The 23300-nt window shown below is 43.8% G+C and overlaps 1 protein-coding gene across 1 annotated transcript in view; it reads right to left on the bottom strand.

Moving 5' to 3' along the window:
- Positions 1–23300, bottom strand: part of LOC137538677 (alpha-1,3-mannosyl-glycoprotein 4-beta-N-acetylglucosaminyltransferase C-like) — a 123193-nt gene that overhangs the window by 83712 nt on the left and 16181 nt on the right. The window lies entirely within an intron of this gene.

The raw sequence follows: 23300 nt of genomic DNA, 5'->3' as shown, positions 1-23300 counted from the left end.
AATTAGAAATGAATAAAGGTGAATTAATATTCCAACAGTCTTTAATGATATCAGCTGCCAAAGTCCAACACTTCAGTCCAGTGTCCTTCTGATATACAATAGAAAACCTTCGGCACTTATCTCTATTCTCCTCCACCAGCAGTACACCACAGAAACACAGTGCGCTTACCAGAATGTATCAGACCTTAATTACAGGGTCTGAAACAAGGCATCATATGACCAGCGGCTGGTATCTTCCCTGCTGGCCCTCTCTTTCCAAGCTGTAATGTCCACACTTGTTTGGATGTATAAATCCACAGTGGTTGCATGCATAAAAAATAGAAAACTCATCTAAGCGTATCCACCTTATAACATTTATTGCCAATGGCTTTCTTAAAAAGCTTCAATGTAAAACACTCACATAAGGGTCCTTGTGACAGGGACCCAAAACAGACATCAGCATGTATCAATTCACAGGACGCCGTCCAACCAAAATTCTGCCTTACCCTAGGCACAGCTCAGGTTGTTCTTCCTGCAGTGACTGAGAACGTTTAGCATCAGTTGAATTGAGTCAATTCTCTGCTTCTCTTTCATAATCTGGCAAGCAGGCATTTCCATAAGCGACAAGTATAAACGCCAAAGGGTCATCACCCCTGCCACCACTGGACCTCCTCTACACCTCCAGACAACGACCCCTTCCACCCCGGTAGTTGTTACTTCAACCTTCTCCCATCAGACGGCCGCTACAGGTCCATCCCTAACAAAACTTCCAGACACGGGAACACCTTCTTTCCCCAAACTGTCCTTCTCCTTCACCCTCAACCAAATCCCCTAGCCTCCCACATCCATAACCTGTATCGCTTGCATCACTGAACCAATGCTCATTGAATTGAAGTGTGTTAACTCTCTTTCTATGTCTGTTAATTTGCCTCCAGCAGTCTCTAGTGCATGAGACCTGCATGGCAACAGTGGCCTAGTAATACGGGATTGGTGGATGTTTATCCCATTACATATTGTCGGCAGCTGCGCGACCAATCTTTGTCAGTCTGTTCACCGTACTTCCTGCGTATGCTAACGGGAGCAGATTAGACGGGATTGGCACGCTCTGTCGCTTTTTTCTTTTTTTTTTTCTTTTCTTTCTTCTACCTCTGACGATCCAGCAACCGGTCTCGTTGTCCATCTGCGCCCGTACTTCCTGCGTACGCTAACGGGAGCAGATCTCGACGGGATCGCGGGGCTGGATTGTCACATTGGTATCATCCTGATTCAAAACTTCTTGCTTTTACTCATGGCTAACACGGTACAACACTTTACTGCTTCTACTATGTCTGTTAAAGTAAAACTGAAGCAGGATGGGGGGGATTCAGATACTTACCTATAGAGAAGGAAGGCTCTGAATCCTATTAAGCCATGCCTGTCCTCTCATTTCAGCGCTGTCTTCCTCCATTGCATAAGTTTGACCAACTGGTGGAATATGCCTTCAGGAACCTTTGGAAAGTTTCGGGAGCACTCGTGTCCCTGAGTGCTCCTGAAGTGCTCCTCTGTACTGTGCATGCGTGGATGTACTAACTAAAAAAATTGAGTCTAAACAAGTAATATTACACCATAATAAGTGCCTCAGCAGAAATAAACAACACAATAAACAACTAAAGAAAAGGATCATCTGCCTGAGAAATAAATATACGTTTAAACCAATCAGGTCTTCCATGTATAAATCTTTATTGAATACACCTCAACACACAAAAAATTAAAATCATTTAAAATGAGAACACAGACATTGGGGGTCCTGGTACAACACACAATATCACAAAGATACCAAACAGGTATCTCAACATCTATATATTGGAGCACGGACAAAACATTATTGGTATATGGTCACTAATAGGAACTGGTTATCACTAGACACCTTGTGTGCACACTGTAAGTGTAAAAAATGCACACCCAATAAGGATAAATATCCCACAACAACGCTGAATGGTCATAATTCACAAAGTACAAGACCTCTTGCCAATCCTATGTATAAACAGCGCTTTCACGCCTGCCTAAAACAGCCCTGCAGTTGTGATGGTGCCTATAAAATTAAACAAGTAATGTAAGGAATAGTTACCTGATCCGTGCGCCTGTGACCAGCAAGACCCCCAAGTGCCCCACAGGCGCACGGATCAGGTAACTATTCCTTACATTACTTGTTTAATTTTATAGGCACCAGAAATTGTTGTTGTGTCATGTTGTGCTTCCGGTGACTCTGATGCTGCTCTGTGTGCCACGTTGTGCTTCCGGTGACTCTGATGCTGCCCTGCGTGTCACGTTGTGCTTCCGGTGACTCCGATGCTGCCCTTCGTGTCACATTGTGTTTCTGGTGACTCCGATGCTGCTCTGCGTGTCACGTTGTGCTTCCGGTGACTCCGATGCTGCCCTTCGTGTCACATTGTGTTTCTGGTGACTCCGATGCTGCTCTGCTTGTCACGTTGTGCTTCCGGTGACTCTGCTGCTGCCCTGCGTGTCATATTGTGCTTCCAGTGACTCTGATGCTGCCCTGCGTGTCACGTTTTGTTTCCGGTGACTCTGATGCTGCTCTGCGTGTCACATAGTGCTTCCGGTGACTCTGATGCTGCTCTGCATGTCACGTTGTGCTTCTGGTGACTCTGATGCTTCCCTGCGTGTCACGTTGTGCTTCCGGTGACTGCAATACTACCCTGCGTGTCATATTGTGTTTCTGGTGACTGATGCTGCCCTGCGTGTCTCGTTGTGCTTCCGGTGACTCTGATGCTGCCCTGCGTGTCACGTTGTGTTTCTGGTGATTCAGATGCTGCCCTGTGTGCCACACTGTGCTTCCGGTGACTCTGCTGCTGCCCTGCGTGTCATATTGTGCTTCCAGTGACTCTGATGCTGCCCTGCGTGTCACGTTTTGTTTCCGGTGACTCTGATGCTGCTCTGCGTGTCACGTTGTGTTTCCAGTAACTCCTTATGCTGCCCTGCGTGTCACGTTGTGTTTCTGGTGACTCTGATGCTGCCCTGTGTGCCACACTGTGCTTCCGGTGACTCTTATGCTGCCCTGCATGTCACGTTGTGCTTCCGGTGACTGCGATGCTACCCTGCGTGTCATATTGTGTTTCTGGTGACTGATGCTGCCCTGCGTGTCACGTTGTGTTTCTGGTGATTCAGATGCTGCCCTGTGTGCCACACTGTGCTTCCGGTGACTCTGCTGCTGCCCTGCGTGTCATATTGTGCTTCCAGTGACTCTGATGCTGCCCTGCGTGTCACGTTTTGTTTCCGGTGACTCTGATGCTGCTCTGCGTGTTACGTTGTGCTTCCGGTGACTCTGATGCTGCTCTGCGTGTCACGTTGTGCTTCTGGTGACTCTGATGCTTCCCTGCGTGTCACGTTGTGCTTCCGGTGACTGCGATGCTACCCTGCGTGTCACGTTGTGCTTCCGGTGACTGCGATGCTACCCTGCGTGTCATATTGTGTTTCTGGTGACTGATGCTGCCCTGCGTGTCTCGTTGTGCTTCCGGTGACTCTGATGCTGCCCTGCGTGTCACGTTGTGTTTCTGGTGATTCAGATGCTGCCCTGCGTGTCACGTTGTGTTTCCAGTAACTCCGATGCTGCCCTGCGTGTCACGTTGTGTTTCTGGTGACTCTGATACTGCCCTGTGTGCCACACTGTGCTTCCGGTGACTCTTATGCTGCCCTGCATGTCACGTTGTGCTTCCGGTGACTGCGATGCTACCCTGCGTGTCATATTGTGTTTCTGGTGACTGATGCTGCCCTGCGTGTCACGTTGTGTTTCTGGTGATTCAGATGCTGCCCTGTGTGCCACACTGTGCTTCCGGTGACTCTGCTGCTGCCCTGCGTGTCATATTGTGCTTCCAGTGACTCTGATGCTGCCCTGCGTGTCACGTTTTGTTTCCGGTGACTCTGATGCTGCTCTGCGTGTTACGTTGTGCTTCCGGTGACTCTGATGCTGCTCTGCGTGTCACGTTGTGCTTCTGGTGACTCTGATGCTTCCCTGCGTGTCACGTTGTGCTTCCGGTGACTGCGATGCTACCCTGCGTGTCACGTTGTGCTTCCGGTGACTGCGATGCTACCCTGCGTGTCATATTGTGTTTCTGGTGACTGATGCTGCCCTGCGTGTCTCGTTGTGCTTCCGGTGACTCTGATGCTGCCCTGCGTGTCACGTTGTGTTTCTGGTGATTCAGATGCTGCCCTGCGTGTCACGTTGTGTTTCCAGTAACTCCGATGCTGCCCTGCGTGTCACGTTGTGTTTCTGGTGACTCTGATACTGCCCTGTGTGCCACACTGTGCTTCCGGTGACTCTTATGCTGCCCTGCGTGTCACGTTGGGCTTCCATTGACTCTGATGCTGTCCTGTGTGTCATGTTGTGCTTCTGGCAACTCCGAAAAATCTGAACAGTGGTAGTTTGGAGTATATTCAGGTTTTCTAACTCACAAAACATTACCCATGGCCCTTCAGTTGAGGCTTCAGCACACACCCAATCAGAGCCGCATTGTGAAATCTAATTCAAGTGCACTGAATCAGTGCACTGCTAGGGAGGTAACTTATGACTTCCAACAATGTATATAAATATACTAACAAACTAAAAACAAGTAATTCCCATCCAATTTGCTTGAAATGAATAAGTACAATATCAATCCAATTTGCAACAGAGTCCACAGGTCACACAATCAAATTAACATCAACTTTCAGGAAACCGCGCCAACCACAGGCAGCACCATACCCCTTCAATATCGTATCTTCAAAAGCACAAATTACTTCGGATCAAACTTTAAAGAGGAACTTTAACCCAGGATTTAACTTCATCCCAATCAGTAGCTGATACCCCCTTTCCCATGTGAAATGCTTTACCTTTTCTCGAATAGAACATCAGGGCGGTATGTGTGGGTGGTATTGTGCTGTACCCCCTCCCACAGTGTGATGTCATCACCATGGACCTGACAGGGGGTACATGGCAGTTTGGCACACAGGGCTTTTTGGTGCAATGACAGCTCACCCTGCTGCCGCACAAATGGGGGGGTGGCTGGTGTTAAATACCATTCCTCCACCGAGTCGCAACTCGGAGGGAGCAGTAGTTCGGGATTTGGCAATTGCTGGATCCTGGAATTACCCAGGTGCGAAAATTATAGCGTTACTGCTATAGTCGCGCCAAGCTTCGGCACTGTGCAGCAGTCGCCAAAAAGCCCTGCTTTGCTGACAGTGCTTTCTGTGTAATTAATTGCATTGTGGGGAATAACCGCTTTTTCCAACTGCCTAGCAAGCAATATCTACTACTGTACATAGAACTCTCTGTAATGAACATTCCATACAGATTACCTGGCAGAACTAAAGCTGTCGCCACCTGTGATAAATGTCAGGATGTAAATCAGGGAGAGGAAAGATTTTACAATGCGCAAACACTGACTAAATAATCTGTAAATTAATTTTGTAAAAAATAAGCAATTTTATTCATTGTTGTTTTTACTACAGTTCCTCTTTAAAGTGTAACAGAACTGAGGGACCCTAAAGATTTTATACTCACCGGTAATTGGCTCAGTCTCGTCAGTCTGGGCCCAGACTGATCCCAACTGAGCAAATTACCGGGGCTGATTTCGGGCTGAACGGCAGACCGCGGGAGGACGGCGAGGGACTTGCACGTGCTTATGGAGCTGGAAGAAGCTCCGGTTGAGTATAAAAGCTTTAGGATCCCTCAGCTCTGGTTTGCGTTATCTTCCTTTATTTGGGCATGGCAGCAGTTGGCAATAGAACGACTGGCACAAGGTTTTTGGATCTTCCACCTGCCTCCGGTGCCTCAGGAAGGGGTAAGACTGTGAAATGTTATAACGGTCATTCTCTGGCATCCTGCTGCTACAAGCAAATAAAGGAAGATTTCCTAAATGTTAAAGGGAACCTGTACTGAGTAAAATTATTTAAAATAAACACATGAGGTAACGTCAAATGAACATTACATAGTTATCTTGCCATCAGTTCCTCTCAGAAGCTCACCATTTTCTTCTGACAATAATCCCTTCCAGTTCTGACAACATTTTGTCAGAACTGAAATATATCAGTTGCTGCCAGTTATTTATCAGTTGCTGTCAATTATAGCTGAGAGGACAACTGATGTGCAAAGTAATGTCTATGTTTCCCTATGGCTCAAGTGGGCGATTTTACAGTTTAACAGTGTGCTGATCAGAAAGCTGTTATGGGGTAATGGCCGTTTTAAAAATGGAGGACGGAGAATTCCCTTGATCACAGTGGACAAACAGGACGCGGGAAAGGAGAGAGAGATTGAGGAGTAGACTACAGGGGGGGGGGGGGGTTAAATATGACTTTTGTATGTTTATTTTGACTTTCAGGTTTTCAGTTCAGGTTTTCTTTAAGACAGTCATTCATGTGTTTTGAAGTATAATATGATGCATATACTGTACCTGTGGTAGAAATGTTAATTGTTGCTAGATACCGTACCTGATCCTAGGTCTTAAGCTAGCTATATGCTACATGATAATTGTAGTGGGCAATACATTTATTTCATACTTGCTGATGGCCCGGCGTTGCTCGGGTATGTATTTGGCTGGTGTTGGCTGCGCCCACTTTTTCTAACACTAACACAAAATTGCTCAATTACTCAATGACCAAGTTTGTGAGCTTTGGCATCAGTAATTTGCATTGAAATGTAACAAATCTGATTGGCTGTTTGTGGCTCCAACCCCCTTTTCTGAATTTGAACACCAGTCACCCAATGACCAACTGTACCAGGTTTGAGGCTTGTGCCATTAACAGTGCTAGAATGGCAGCAATTAAAGGGAACCTAAACTGAGAAGGATATGGATTTTTCCTTTTTAAATAATACCAGTTGCCTGACTCCTGCTGATCCTGTGTCTCTAATACTTTTAGCAACAGCCCCTGAACAAGCATGCAGATCAGGTGCTCTGACTGAAGTCAGACTGGATTAGCTGCATGCTTGTTTCAGATGTGTGATTCAACCACTACTTCATTCAAAAAGATCAGCAGGACTGCCAGGCAAACGGTATTGTTTAAAAGGAAACATCCATATCCCTCTCAGTTTAGGTTCCCTTTAAATATTCCCCTTGAAAATCAATAGGTGAATTTTGATTGGCTTTTGTAGGCTCCACCCACTTTTCTGAATAATAATCCCAGTCACCCAGTGACCAACTGTGCAAAGTTTGAGAACCCTGCCATTAACAGTGTAAGAATGGCTGCAGTTTACATTTTCCCAGTGAAATTTGTATTTTTTTACGCCCTTTTTGGTTATGGGGATAAAAAGTATCCTATATGTTATTCCAGGTAATGTACTATGTGTGTGCCAATTTTCATTTAAATCCATTCAGCCATTGTTGCGTGATTAAGTAACAAACACCCAAACATTCACATTTTTAAAATTAGTAAAATCAGATAAACATTGAATCTAATGGAAATCTATAAAAACGAATGGCATTTACTTCTCTCCTGTTCCCTGCCATCTCTTGGGTGGCATAGCGAATAGTATTGCTGCCGTGCTGTGCTGGCGTCCCCTGCTATCTGCATGGAGTTTGTTCCTCACTGTGCCATGTTTGTGTCTGGTTAATTCTGGTGGGAAGGGAGTGGGAGGGGGGGTTAAGGGGTATTGCAACTTTTTCTAATTTTAAAACCACTTCAGCACCACAGGGTTTTTTGCTTAAAAACCAGAGCAATTTTCACATTTCAGCGCTCCTCCCATTCATTCACCAATAACTTTATTGCTACTCATTAGATGTAAATGATCTATATCTTGTTTTTTTTGCCACAACTTATGCTTTGTGAGGGTGATATTTGCTTTTAGTAATTATGTTATTATCTGTGCATTTTAAAGGGAAAAATGAGAAAAAAAAGGAAAAATACTCTATTTCTCCAATTCCATCCACTATAGTTTTCAAATAAACAATGTTACCATAGGTAAAACCCACACATTGTATTTGCTAATTTGTCCTGCTTATCTCAACATTTAAAGAGACACTGAAGCGAAAAAAAATATATGATATAATGAATTGGTTGTGTACTATGAATAATTACTAGAAGTTTAGCAGCAAAGAAAATATTCTCATATTTTTATTTTCAGGTATATAGTGTTTTTTCTAACATTGCATCATTCTATAATATGTGCAGATTACACAACACTCAGCATTCAAAATGATTCTTTCAGAGCAGTCTGTGAACTAATGACCTCTCCTCTGCCAGAGGAAAAGTAAATAGTCCAATAACACTTGAGATAATACAAGTCAGATAACAGCCCTCTCCACGACTTTGAAAGTCGCAGAGCTTACTACTTAAACTCTGCAACACCTCCCGCTGGGCTGACTCTGGAATCCATTACTTGGGTCAAATTATTGCAAAGTCATCTTTACACTCCTATGCAGCCCTTCAAAACCAATACTCACTATCTCCACAATTCCAGTTTATGTACCTGCAACTGCAACACGCTTTGCGATACCAGTTTCCCAATGGCTTCCCTTCCATCGAAACCTCAACCCTGATGCAATTCCTTAAGGATGGCCCACAACCCCACCACATAGGCACTCTGTACAATACACTAAATGAGCATATAGCCAGCCCTATCATGGAAAAATCTAAAAACAAATGGATGCAATTGAACTTCCAAATCGATGAGGAGGAGTGGGAGGACTGTCTGCTCACCACTCGTCTAGTATCTCCCTGTATCAGGGACCGCCTGACCCAATTATACATAATCCACCAAAGTTACCTTATCCCTAAGCATATTTCTAAATACTCCTCACACATAGCCAATATCTGTCCGAAATGTGCACTTGTCAATCCCTCTTTTTTACACCTGCTATGGTCTGGCCCTCCGATTGCTGATCTATGGAAACAGGTAGTCAATTTTTTACATGACACTATGGGGTCACCAGCCATGCTAGATGTCAAATGTTGTATCCTAAATATATACAATGATGATATGAACAAATTTGACAAATATTTTCTTATAGAAACCATGTTCATGCTCAAAATGTGTATAGCATTTAGATGGCTATCCCCCATATGCCCTACATTTCTTGACTGGAAAACCAAAGTAAGGAATTCTCTCCCTTTTAAGAAATTGGTATATCAGCATAGGGGATGCCCATCTAAATTTAACAAAATTTGGGACAAATGGCTGGACAAAGTCAATTGATGTACTGGGTGGTGATTAGTGTCGCCAGCTGCTCTATACTCGCTAACATTTACTACTACTTTACTCAATTGTCCTCTCAATAACACCTTTGTCCTCTGGCTTTCTCTTCCCTTGCTACTTAGCGTTCCAGCTCCTGCATAGACAGGCACTCATTATATCTGCTGCACTCTTCTTCTCTACCCCCTAATACGCCTGTACCACCATTTCTGCCCCCCTTGGGTAACCCTTCCCATCTGCTACCTCCAGAAAATTGTATTATACGAATTATGTTTATATCTCCAATGTACAAGTCTTGTATAGTGTTTAAGAACTTGGTTCTTCTACGTATCTGCATTCTCTGTAATGATCCTTCTATATTCAATAAACCTTTTGGTCAATTAAAAAAAAAGTCGCAGAGCTTAATTGCTTTTTTGCATAGAGATAACAACTAGAGTTTCTTAACTCTTCCTGTACTGGAAACAATTAGATTGATGTATCTGATCTTAATGTTTTATTTCTTAGCTGTACTACACATACAAATCATAATATCATCATTTTTTTTTCGCTTCAGTGTCTCTTTAAATAATGTTCCTAGTAAAATGTATGGCGATAATATATTAGTTTCTGGTTTGTGTTTTTTGTGTTCTCATTGTACTCTATCAGTAATTAAAAGCCCTTATCTTCATGATTAACAGTAATACACTCTCATGGCATACATATTTTAAAAGCTAAGTCCCTAGGGTAACTATGTATTCTCTTTTCAATGCTGTCACTTTTTTTTTTTTTTTTTTTACAAGTATTTATTTAGGGGTATAGAGTACATGAAAATAACAGTTTTATTGCTTTTCATTCAGTTTTCCGGTAAAAAAAATCACATGACTTAGCCCTCAGTTGTCAAACAACACAAAATCTATTCTCTCACTTGTCATGGATAAAATGATACCCTATATTCATAATCAGATAGCTTATTGGGCATACAGCACACTGTTTACCACAAGTACGCCTATCTACTCCCCTGAGCTTCAGATGAAGTTTTGTGGGGAGTAGATAAGCGTAGCAAGGGATTCAAAGTGGTTAATTAGTTTAGCTGAGATCATGATGGGTTAACTATAAATGAGTTATCCAAAAATATATGTTTTGAGTGAATGAGTTCCTTATTATTGGTTTTGTATTTTCGTTTTTGTTTTGTTAATCATGTGAGTAAAATTGTGTATCATGATTTCCTGTGGGTGGGGTATTTAGTAGGGATGCAGATGAGATGCAAATATTTCAGAGTTCATGCAGGATTATGTCCATTTTATGAAAATTATATGCAGCTTTAAAATGGACCAATCAAGTCACACTCAAGTTTTAACCCTCTGGGCGATACAATTACATCGCCCAGGAGGGAGCGCAGCACTTTTTAAAAAAAAAAAAAAATTATTTTTTAAATCATGTAGCGAGCCCTGGGCTCGCTACATGATAGCCGCTGCGCAGCGGCATCCACCCACCCACTCCGATCGCCTTCGGCGATCAGAGTAAGCAGGAAATCCCGTTCAGAACGGGATTTCCTGCTGGGCTTCCCCGGTCGCCATGGCGACGGGGCGGGATGACGTCATGGACGTCGTGACGTCAGAGGGAGTCCCAATCCACCCCTCAGCGCTGCCTGGCACTGATTGGCCAGGCTGCGCAAGGGGTCTGGGGGGAGGGGCTGCGCGGCGGATCGGCGGCGAGCGGAAGTTACACACAGCTAGCAAAGTGCTAGCTGCGTGTAACAAAAAAAATATTATGCAAGGAGGTTAATTTATTTTTCAAGCTGCATATATTTACATAAAAATTTACATAAATCTGCATGAACTCGGAAATATTTGCATCTCCATGATTATCCCTAGTATTTAGGTGTCACTGATGTGAAGTGTGGCACACCTGAGGAAGGGCAATGCCTGAAACATGTTGTGTGCCTCTGTATGCTGACAATAGTCTATTGCTGAGCCATTTGTTTGCCGTCTCCAAGTTTGTTAAATAACTAGAAATGTTCCAAATGACTAGAAATGTCATCCTTACACTCTGTCACACACAACGGAGTAAATGCCAGTCATTTAAATGACTGCCTGTGAGAAAACGCGGAAAAGCCGCCGCGTGTGCTCAGAACAAGGCGGCTGATTCCGCATCTAACGCGGCGGTTTGCACGCATAGGCCTACATCTGCTAGTATGGCTGAACGCGGAGAAACCGCCGCATGCCCTGATAGCGGTGCGGCTGGTTCCGCGTCCAGCGCGGCGGGTGGTACACAACACATGTCTGGTGTGGCTGGGACTGATAGTCCACACAGGTTCAGAAGGACGCCCGCGCGCGCGCTGGGAGGCAGAACTTTTATGAGAGCCAGAAGGGCGTCAGCTGACCAAGCCGGTCAGCTGACGATTCAATCAGTTCCCATTGGTACAGCACTTAGGGGAGGCGCTGGTGAGCGCTGTGCTATTTATACTGGGTGCTGGTCATTCACTGGTTGTCTGCCATTGCAAACACTTACGTGGAAGCATTCAGACCATAGTCAGATCCTTGCAGTGTGTTTGAACCAGGGTTCCTGGGAATTCACACTGAGCCAGATTTCCTTGTACTGTTATTATTTGTTAGACCAGTTCCTGGGTGTTGAGATCAAGGCCCTCACACCCCAGACTAGGAATACTGTGTACCTTCTGTGTATTCTCTAGCATAGTTCCAGGGTGTTGAGATCAAGGCCCTCACATCCAAGACTAGGGAACTGTATTGTCTTTGTGTTATATTCCAGACTTGTTCCAGGGTGTTGTTGATCACGGAACTCACAGCCAAGACTAGGGAATTGTATTATCATTTATGTTACCTCTCACCTCTCACAACCTCAGATCAGCAAGTTCTGTAAACTTGGTCACTCCCAGAGTGCACCTCAAAAAATCTGGAGATAGAGCCTTCTGCCATGCTGCCCCTACTCTCTGGAACTCCCTACCACACCCAGTAAAGACAGCACCATCCCTGGAGCTATTCAAATCCAGACTGAAAAGCCACCTGTTTAGCCTGGCATTTCCAGATTTATAAAATGTCTTCCTCTGTACCACGATGGTCGGAGCCATGCTTATGCGCTTTAAGTCCTACGGGAGAAAAGCGCTTTACAAATGTTATTTGTTGTTGTTGTTGTTGTTATATTCCAGACTAGTTCCAGGGTGTTGATGATCACGGAACTCACACCCAAGACTAGGGAATTGTATTATCATTTATGTTGTGCATCAGACTAGTTCCAGGGTGTAGAGACCACGGACCTCACACCAAGACTAGGCATTGTTTGATATCTGATACTACCTTGGGAACTATCTCTCCCCCTTAAGAGATAGTCTCCTGTGCAGGTTCCTCCTACCTTCAGCCTGACTCCACCCCTTGGAGAATCTCAGGCTGTTGGAAGGTTCCTGTGTCAGCATAAGCAGTATTCCAGGCTGCATTACTCTAAGTATTACTGTTACACCAAACACTCATATACCTATAGGTGTCCAGAGGTTAGCAATATATCTGATTATCGGTGATACTGCAGATCATCAATAATCGGGTATAAATCTGCATTCTCGGTGATACTGCAGATTACCGATAATCAGATTCTCTCTGCGTGCTGACACCAATCGTTACACTGCCATTTTCAAAACGAACCACTTTGCTGTTGCCCATATACAAGGGTTTAACCTGTGTACTTAAAGGGGAACTGAAGAGAGAGGTATATGGAGGCTGCCATGTTAATTTCCTAATTTCCTTTTAAGCAATACCAGTTGCCTAGCAGCCCTGCTGATCCTCTGCCTCTCATACTATTAGCCATAGCCCCTGAACAGGTATGCAGCAGATCAGGTGTCTCTGACTTGAAAGTCAGATCTGACAAGACTAGCTGCATGCTTGTTTCTGGTGTTATTCAGATACTACTGCAGAGAAATAGAACAGCAGGACTGCCAGGCAACTGGTATTGATTAAAAGGAAATAAATATGGCAGCTTCCGTATACCTCTTACTCCAGTTATCCTTTAATGGCCCCTGCAGGCTTGTTACTATGTAAACAAACCCTTTTTTTTCCTCAAAGTCTATCATGGGCAAATAAATGAAAGAGATTCTTAAGTGGAAAAAAAAAAACAGTTTTTAACTTACCTGGAGCTTCATCCACTCCCCCGAGACCCCCCCCCCCCCCTTTTTTTTTAACTTAAAGCAGAACTGTAGATAGGATTAAAACAAACTGTTTCACATCCATCCCTGGGGCAAGCCCCCAGCAGCCATCCGGTCCCGCGCCGGTCCCCCACAAGCCTCGGTTCTCCCACCGCCGCTCCGTTCCATTCTTCGACTTGAAAGTCGAGGCCAGCGCAACCCTGCCAAGTGTATCCTTTCTACGCGTGTCCGTCTGCAATAGCACTATTGCGGACTGGAACGCGAAGACAGGATACGTGTGGCCAGAGCCACGCAGTGGCCTGGCTGTGAAACTGAAAGCAGCTGGCGGTGGGAGAACGGAGGCTCGTGGAGGACCGGCGCAGGACAGGACGGCTGCTGGGGGCTTGCAGAAGCCCCAGGTAAATGAAACAGCTTGTTTCAAACCTATGTACAGTTTAGCTTTAAGTTTCCTTTTTAGTAGAGACAGAAAAGGGAGTAGAAGCCTATATTCTGAAGAAAAATACAGTCATCAAATCTCTCCCACATGAGAAAAATTGACTTCAGGCCAACATATATGAAAAGTGTCAGGACGTCACATGTTCATTGCATCTATATTTATTACATCATTTTTTAGAATTAAAAATGCCCTAAAATCTTAACTGGCGCTGTCAAAAATTACAGAATTTCCAGCATTCATACAAAACATAAAATGTGAGACTGTGTTCAGTTAATAATGAATAATAGCTTGCACAAAACCATAAGTATGTTATGCTAAAGCTCTCTGAAGCCTCCAATTCAATGTGTTTCCAAAATTACTATTAAAGTGTACCTGAGATGATTTAAATAGAAGAATTTATACTTACCTGGGGCTTCTATAGCCCCCTGTGCTCTGTGGGCTCCCTTGCCATCCTCTCAGGCTCCTTCATTCATCTTAAATCTTTCCCTGTACAAAGGCTTCAGTGGCGCCAGTGAGGCTGCTCTGCACATGCACAGAACCCTTGTGGCAACAGGAGTGCGATAGGTGTGTGCACGGCTACGCATGTGGAGTACAGCCTGATTGGAGCGACTGAAACCTTTGTACCGGGAAAGATTTTAAACCGATTTAAGGCTTGTATGCAAACGTGAAACATTTTTGGCTTCACTGTTATGGAATTTGTGCTACACAAAATTAGCCAAATACCTTGTGACTTGGAGTTCCCCTGCTCGCTCCCACTTGGGATGCTGCGCACACCTCTTCCACAAGCCCTCATCGAAGGGGTTTGGAGTGTACAGCGCTGGACTGGTGAGGTCGGTGGGAAAAGTATCTGGATTATCTAGAAGTTTCCCTCTTCTAGCAACTTTTTTCTGTATAGCTTCACTCTATCTACAGGTTCACTTTAAAAGGTATTTTGCAGAGAAAATAAAAAAAAGGAATTCAGGAATAAAGATAATTGAAAAAAGCACCTCCCCCCCCCCCCCCCCCCAAAAAAAATAATAATCTGGCCTGGTGGTTTGTCCATAGCTCCCAACTGTCCCTTTTTGGGAGCCCTGTCCCTCTATCCCTTTTTCACCCTCATTTGTCCCTCTTTCAGGACTTTATCCTTCTTTCTATATAAATATGTATATTAATATGCTAAAAAATGTGTTTAATTGACTCTAAATTTTATTTCCATCCTTTAAATTGATATATTACTATTTTTAAAATGTTACTATGAAGGAAAATTAACCAAGATAGAAAGGACCAGTGTGGTTTGAATTATACAACAACATATTTTTCTTATGAAATCTTTATGGTATGCGTGACAAGGGGTGTGATGGGCGTGGCTTAAGTGTCCCTTTATCTCATCTCAAAAAGTTGGGAGGTATGGTTTGTCTCAGCTGAGCCTATTGTTCTCCTCCTCAGCCCACCCACCCTGTGCTGCTCCTCCTTGCATCATGCGGTTTGCCTACTTTCTCCCCCCATAGCAACAGCAAGCCAATCCCTCTGGCCTGCAATGTTTGTGCGTGTATTTGCACATTTTGAGCCATAGTCTGGTGTATTACATTTTAATGCATTGAGCAACAAATCGGCACAACGCATATGTGCTTCTGCATGCAAAGCATGGACAAGGCCGCGTAGCGCCCGATGTCGGCTGTAATGCTATAGTCCGTGGCTGTGTGTACATGTAACTTTGGTGCTGGCAATGACTGCTTGTTTCAGTCGTGTGATCCAGATACTACTGCAGCCAAATGATCAACAGGGCTGCCAGGTAACTGGTATTGTTTAAATGGAAGTAAATATGGCAGCCACCACATACCTCTCACTTCAGGTTCCCTTTAAGCCTTGGCAATTGAAGTAGGCATAAAGGAACAAAGTTGTTTATTCATAGGGGTGTAGGAGTAGTGACTGGATTTATGTAAAGGTCCCAGTTTAACTTGATATATTTAGCAGGTCACTCCAAAATCGTTCTTAATGACCGAGCACAAGAAAAGGAGCATTTGGCAAGATTAGGTGCATTAATATTGCTTCAGTTGTGCAAGAAGGAAATTAAGTTTTCAATTGCATACAATAGGCCTCTGGTGTGCCAAAAATTCTGAAATACTTCAGCAGGAGGGAAGAATGTCGGGCAGCCGGTCTCCTAGCTAAGCTGCCCGTTCCAGTTTATGTACTGTGGTGAGACGCCACAGGTGATGGGGAGAAGGCAGAAAACTAAATAACTCTACACAAACTCTTTGGGACTCCTATAAGTATAGTCCAATAGGATGAGGCTATGGATCCGGTCATTTGGGCACGGGAATTGACAGGGGTCTAATAGACACCTGTGTTAGTTTTCGGTAATTGGGCGCGCAAGTGGTCATTTGGCCAATGTGGTTAGTAGCCAATCCGCTACTACATAGAACGTAATCATTTAATCATTGTATTCAATTGTAGATGATCAGCTACAACTACCGGTCATTTGGGTGCCAGGTTAGTTATAGTCACGTACTGGGGGGGGGGGGGGGGGGTTAAGGTATGGGATCTTCTTTTTAGGCACTGGGGGGTGGGGGTGTTAAGGAGGGTTGGGTAATGGGGAGGGTTAGGGCTAGGCACATACAGTAGTGGTAAGATTTAGAGAAACCAAGAGCCAAATCTAGTGTAGTATGTTATGCAAAAATAAAGTAAGGATAATCAGTGAGAAGAGTATACTCACAAGCTTGGGTTACCACAATGGCAACCACTGTATAGGCAGGTGAGGAGATTAGACCTGTCCTCACTCAGGGATAAGAAGTCGCTCTCTGTAGATCAGAAAAAGGGGTAGATCACCCCTCCACCAGGGGTGGACACGGTATAGCAGTAGGAGAACAGAGGCGCCAGCAGGATAAAAATGGATAAAACCTTTAAAATTTGCTTGGAGGAAGAGGTGTACTTGCCTCCATAAAGCAGACACGAAAGACTGTCTGAATAGTAGTAATCACATTTATTATATAGTACCCCAAAAAGTGCAGTGCAACGCGTTTCGCAGGCCAAGCCCGCTTCATCAGGCAACCCTATTCACTGAACACAGATGGCGAGAGCCCACTCGCTGCTCACACACTCGCCCTTACCCCGCCCACCTAACACCTCCCGCATATCTAATTGGCCCTATTAGCAAGTACCTGTATATATAAGGAGTTAAGTGTCCTCTCCAATTCACTGAGGCGCTATACCTGCTATTGCCAAAATTCTGGTGAGTTCTTTGTTATTTTATTTGCACACTTTACCTTATATTTCTGGCCCCCCTGTTCTCTTCTCAATGCTTTATCACCCATTACACTTGCTGACTTATAATACCCTTTTCCATTACTAATACCACTCATTGCAAATCTGTGTAAAAAACACCCCATAGCCCATTACTATCACCAGCACCATAGCCTCTACCCCCTCTTGTTTACTTGTACACCCAACTTTTTATGCCATCTCCACGAAGCAATTTTTCATATGGTATGCTTTGATATGCAATATATTGATATGCAAATTTGTAACTGCAGAATTTACTATAGCATAATGTACTGTCTCTTGTCTACAGTTTTGTCCCCATGTTTATTGCCTGATGAAGCGGGCTTGGCCTGTGAAACGCGTTGCACTGCACTTTTTAGGTACTATATAATGTGATTGCTACTATTCAGACAGTCTTTCATGTCTGCTTTATGGAGGGAAGTCCACCACTTCCTCCAAGCAAATTTTAAAGGGGAACTGAAGAGAGAGGTATATGGAGGCTGTCATGTTTATTTCCTTTTAGACAATACCAGTTGCCTGGCAGCCCTGCTGATCCTCTGCCTCTAATACTATTAGCCATAGCCCCTGAACAAGCATGCAGCAGATCAGGTGTTTCAGTGGTTCAGACTTATAAGTCTGATCTGACAAGACTAGCTGCATGCTTGTTTCTGGTTTTAATCAGATACTACTGCAGAGAAATAGACCAGCAGGGCTGCCAGGCAACTGGTATTGATTAAAAGGAAATAAACATGACAGCCTCCATATACCTCTCTCTTCAGTTCCCCTTTAAAGGTTTTATCCATTTTTATCCTGCTGGCGCCTCTGTTCTCCTACTGCTATACAGTAGTAGTAAGGGTTAGGCATTTGGTGGCCGGGTTAGAGTTAGGCACTTATGGCTGTGGGTTCAAGTAAGAATGGGTGTTATATAGTGTATAGTAAAATATTGGTAATTTAAATGTCCAGTATTTTACTATTAGCAGCAGCACCCGGTGACAAACTGATTTGGCATTGCCGCAATATGTACTCTTAGCCTACAGGTAGTGGACATGAGCAGGACATAACCACTATCACTTATCACTAGCTTATCTGAGTGCATTAAATCATATCAGAACTGACATGTGACATGACGAGATACACAGATACATATAGTACTAGTCCTACTAAGTTGTTTATTATCCCCCCCCCCCCACTGTAAGAAATAAAGTTCACCTCTGGTGAAAATAAGAGCTACACTAATGCTATAAAATTATATTGCCCTGTTATATTGTGCTATTAACAAGACTCATCAGAGCCCCATATCAGCTGTGTTCTGTTGCAAAGCCCTCTGCCTCTTCTATATCTGATAGAAAAAGGGCAGAGGCCTTTTTCTGCAAAGAGGCAGGGCTACACACAGACACCTGGCTGGTACTGGGCTACAATGAGCTCAGAAGGCTATTTACCATATGTTTCAGAATATAAGACGTTGCGGACTATATGACGCACCTAGGTTTAGAGGGCAGATCAGAGACCTCTCCTATCTCTTACTGTTCCACTAGTGTTGGCTTCTGCTAATCGCATCATCAGCAGAAGATGGCACTAGGGGAACATCAGGAAAGAACTGTACCACCTCAAACCACCAGTAAAGGTCTGGCTGAAGGTTTTTGACAGTGTCATCACCCCAATCCTACTGTATGGAAGTGAAGTATGGGGCCCCACCACCTACCCAGACCAATCAAAATGGGAATCCAGCCCAACAGAAATATTCCACCTTGAGTTCTGCAAACACCTTCTCCATGTCCATCGGAGTACCTCAAACAATGCCTGCCGAGCTGAGCTGGGGAGATTCCCATTACTGCTGGAGATACAGAAGAGAGTGTAGTCCTTCTGGGCCCACCTACAGAGCAGCAGCCCCGACTCACCCCACTACAAAGCCATGCTGCACAATGAAGACCAAGAAAAGCTGTGTGCACTGAAAGTCGTGGTCAGCTCTATACTCCCTCCAACCCCCGACCCACAGGTCATAACAAAAGTCCAGATAAAACACACCACAGCTAAGAGCAAAGAAGACAATGTGGAAAAATGGAGGAGTGAAATAAAACAGTCACAAAAGCTAACCATATACCAGTCTCTACAAAGAGAATATAAAATGACCCCATGCCTGGAAAAGCTGCAAAACTCTCAAGAGAGGAAAATCCTGAGTGTCTACAGACTGAGTGCTCACAACCTCGAAATAGAGTCTGGGAGACACAGACAGACGTACAAACCCAGGGAGGAGAGACTATACCAACACTGTGAGCAGAAGACCCTTGAGGATGAAAACCACTTCCTGCTGCACTGCCCCAAATATACTGCAACCAGGGACACTTACTTTAAGAAATTGTTGGAACTATTCCCAGACTTTCTCACACTAGAAGATGAGAGAAAAACATATATCCTACTAGGAGAAGAGGAATCCACAGTGACAATCGCTGCACACTATGGCGTCAATTCACCAGAGAGGATTTACTAAGAGAAAAAAGGTAGGTAGTTTATCTCATGAGGTATTTTAACACTCTGGAGTCAATTCACCAGTGTGAGAGGACAGAGAGAAAAGTGTTCGATAGCAGGGGATAATGGAGAGATATGCAAGAGGAAAGTGTGAGAAAGCAGAGAGTTAGGTAATCGGTATTAATGATTTACATGGGATACTTTTCCTCTCTGTAAGCTTGAAAGTGAAGCATTGTGGGTAGGAGGCGGAGTTTTACCACTACCTGACCAGAGTATTCCCGCCTTTTACTGCCAGATCATATCATAAATCATATCACGAGTGAGTCAGAACTTCTTCACCACCTCTGTCTCAGTAAAATTATCAAGAACTGTTCTCTCACAAAAAATACGAGGGGCGATTAAACAGACCCTCCTCCTGCGCCTTCGTCTCCTCATAATAGAAGCAAGCTCTAAGGCCTAGTGCACACCAGAGCGGTTCGGCTGCGTTTTGCGATCCGCTTGCGGCTGCAGATATGCTTGGGTAATGTATTTCAATGGGCTGGTGCACAATTGAGCGGGAGGCGTTTTGCAGAAACGCATACTCCTGGGCTGCTGCAGATTTTGGATTGCGGAGGCGTCTCTGCCTCAATGTTAAGTATAGGAAAAACGCAAACCGCTCTGAAAAACGGCACTTCAGAGTAGTTTTCCAGGCGGTTTTTGTTACAGTAGCTGTTCAGTAACAGCTTTACTGTAACAATACATGAAATCTACTACACCAAAAACACTTCACAAAACCGCAAAATGCTAGCTGAAACGCTACAGAAAAATAAGAAAAAGCGTTTCAAAATCTGCTAGCATTTTGTGGATCTGCTAGCGGTTTTTGGTGTGCACCAGGCCTAACAGAGTAAGCTCAAAAGGCTCCATCTTCCACAGCAGCAGCTGCTGTGTGAAAACTACGATATCTCCAGGTTCATTCAGGGGATAAAGAGATGAAAATATAACGAATGGCCACACCCCCTTTCTTCCCTGGTGAATTGTGATTTGGAGAAAAACTAATTACTAACTATCACTTATTTATCTCATACTTATCTCACATTTATCTCTTACATTTCTCTCTGTCGATATTTTCCCCTATACTTCTGGAGAATTGATATTTGGAGATATCACAGGAGTTAAATTACCTCCCAAGAGATAAATAGGTTGGTAACCTCTGGTGAATTGACGCCTATGTCACAGCATGCCACAGACTGAGAGGAGCATAACGGAACTGTAAACCTAAAAAATGTCCACAGACTGCTTAGCCATTGTCCCCCTACCCCACCCCCTCCCATGTCCCCTATTTCCCCTTGCTTTGGCAATACCTGTAATTAACTTGGTCATGCCAATAAAGCTATCTTTGATTTGATTTGGAACAGCAAGGGAAAGGAGGGGTCTCTGATCACCGCATGCTCCAGTGGATAAGTTGAGCCGTGTTGCCATTGCTTTCATTAATTCAGGGGGAGTGGAGGAGGACACAGGGGAGCAGAGGAGACATGGGGACAATACAGGGAGTAAACGGTCAATAATAAACCAGATACCGTATGCACTCTTCTTGTGTGTGCTGATAGCATTCTTAGAACCCACCTCGGGTTCTCTTTAATGGTGTGAGCCAAGCATGCACTGCTGCCACAGATGGGTGTATTCCTCTATTCCACAGTAAATATGTAAAGAATGCTGTGGCACTATGCTGGTTCTGCAGGCGACTTGCGCCTGCGCAGTAGAGCGGCCCAACGGAGATTGGCTATTTTCGCCTATCTCCTTGGGAAGAGCGGATACTGCGCCTGCGCTGGAGCCAAAAGGTAAATATTTACATTGCCGCCGCTCCGGGAGGATTTTCTCCGACGTGGGACCGAGGAGGACGGGGGAAGCCTCGATAGAATCCGGAGGCTTCCCCCACCCGAGGTGAGTACCCCCACGGGAGGTTTTTTTTCATTACAGATTTGATGAGGCTTATATTGCTCGCACAGAGATTGTCATGATCAAGGCAAAAAATTTGATTGAGTCTGCTTCCACACCTAAAAATGTTCAAACTTGGTTGAAGGCTAGGCGTGATCATGAACTTAAACTACTTAATAGAGCTAAAGATAAAGAATTAATTCCATAATAAAGCGGTCCCAAACCAAACATTTTTTTAATTCAAAATATTTATTTGCACCACTCTGACACATACAAAGATAAATAAACCCTCCTTCAAGCCTATGAGCATTTCAGTACATGCTTTTCACCCTTCTCTTTGCATAACTAGGGTTATACAGGTGGCAGCCATTAGCAATTCCTCCTTTGCCGGACACCACCTACTCCACCAGTTTGCCGGATTCTGTCCCGGCCAGATAAAAGGAAGGGAGGGGTTTCTCTTAATAAATGTAAAATATGTTATATTTGTCATCATGCAGCTGAAAAAAGGCTGCTATTTATTATTCTAATTTAGAAAATAGATTTTATTTCTAAAATCTTGTATTTTTAATTTGGGTCCACTTAAACGTGTGTTTGAATGCGGAAATAAATCGAGTAAGATTCTAGCATGTTTGCTACGTGACAGTCATTCTTCGACAGCTATTCCAACACTTGTGCCTCTGGCATTTACTGTTATACTTCAGAAAGTATTCTAGAAGAATTTAGAATATTTTATAGTAATTTTATACACTAAGGTTTCTCCGTGTGACCAGTCTCTTTTAACAGACTTTTTTAGTCACTGTCAATTACCTGAGTTAGATGATTCTGACAGACAATTACTTGATGCTCCCTTAACTGTAAGTGAAATATCAGAAGCCATTAAGAGTCTTAAACCTAACAAGGCTCCTGGGCCTTATGGTATCCCCTCCGAGTGGTATATAAAGTGTAGGGCTCTTACCTCTCCTGAACGCCTTCAAACTTTTAATAGTGCAATAGGCATGGGCACTTTACCGCATTCAATGCGCGAAGCCCATATTACCCTTTTTTTTTTAACCGGGGAAAAGTCCAGATTCCTGCAAATCTTATCGCCCAATTTCCCTGTTAAATTCAGATGTTACAGTTCTCGCTAAAATTTTAGCTGGTAGACTAAAGCAAGTAAAAAAATTAGTAGAAAACTTAGTCTTTCAATACCAAACTGGTTTTATTCCATCTCGTTCTACCAAATTAAATATTAGAAGGCTTTTTGCAAATCTGCAGCATACTCATAGCAACGCTGACTCTAGCGTCCTCCTAGCTCTAGATACAAACTAAGTGTTTGATACGGTTTCATGGCAATATTTCTTTGCTGTCATGGATGCATTTAAATTCGGAAATACTTTTCAGAAATGGGTGCAACTTTTTTATATACTGAACCTCTGGCATGCCTTCGGGTTAATGGGCTTATTACAGCTCAATTTAATATTGGTAGGGGCCCCCAGCAGGGTTGTCCCTTATCTCCCCTGCTGTTGGCCCTTGCCATGGAGCCTTTGGCAGTCTTTATACGAGAAGATTCAGGTATTGGGGGTTGGGTTATTAAGAGGGTTCATGAAAAAATAATGCTTCCTATCTACAAAATAATTTGCTCCCTGTTCTCAATAGAGTAGAAGACAAGCTTAACAAATGGGTATCCCTGCCCCTGGATCTTATGGGACGGGTTAATACTATTAAAATGGTAATAGCCCCTAAATTATTGTATGTTTTATTGATGTCGCCTGTTTGGGTTCCAAACTCATATTTTACCAAACCTAATAGTATGGTTCAAAGCTTCCTGTGGTCTAATCGCATCTCTAGGCTCTCTACTGACACATTACGGTTGCCAATCAATAAAGGTGGTTTATCCCTTCCCCATTTTTAGTTATATTATTATGCTGTCCAACTTACATATATATTCAGGTGGTTACAGAAGATCAGAGATGACGCTGCCCTAGATGCAGAGGTGGACA

This window comes from Hyperolius riggenbachi, chromosome 11 (genome assembly GCF_040937935.1).
Source record: "Hyperolius riggenbachi isolate aHypRig1 chromosome 11, aHypRig1.pri, whole genome shotgun sequence".
Lineage (NCBI taxonomy): Eukaryota > Metazoa > Chordata > Amphibia > Anura > Hyperoliidae > Hyperolius > Hyperolius riggenbachi.
This window is presented reverse-complemented; position numbering and strand designations above follow the sequence as displayed.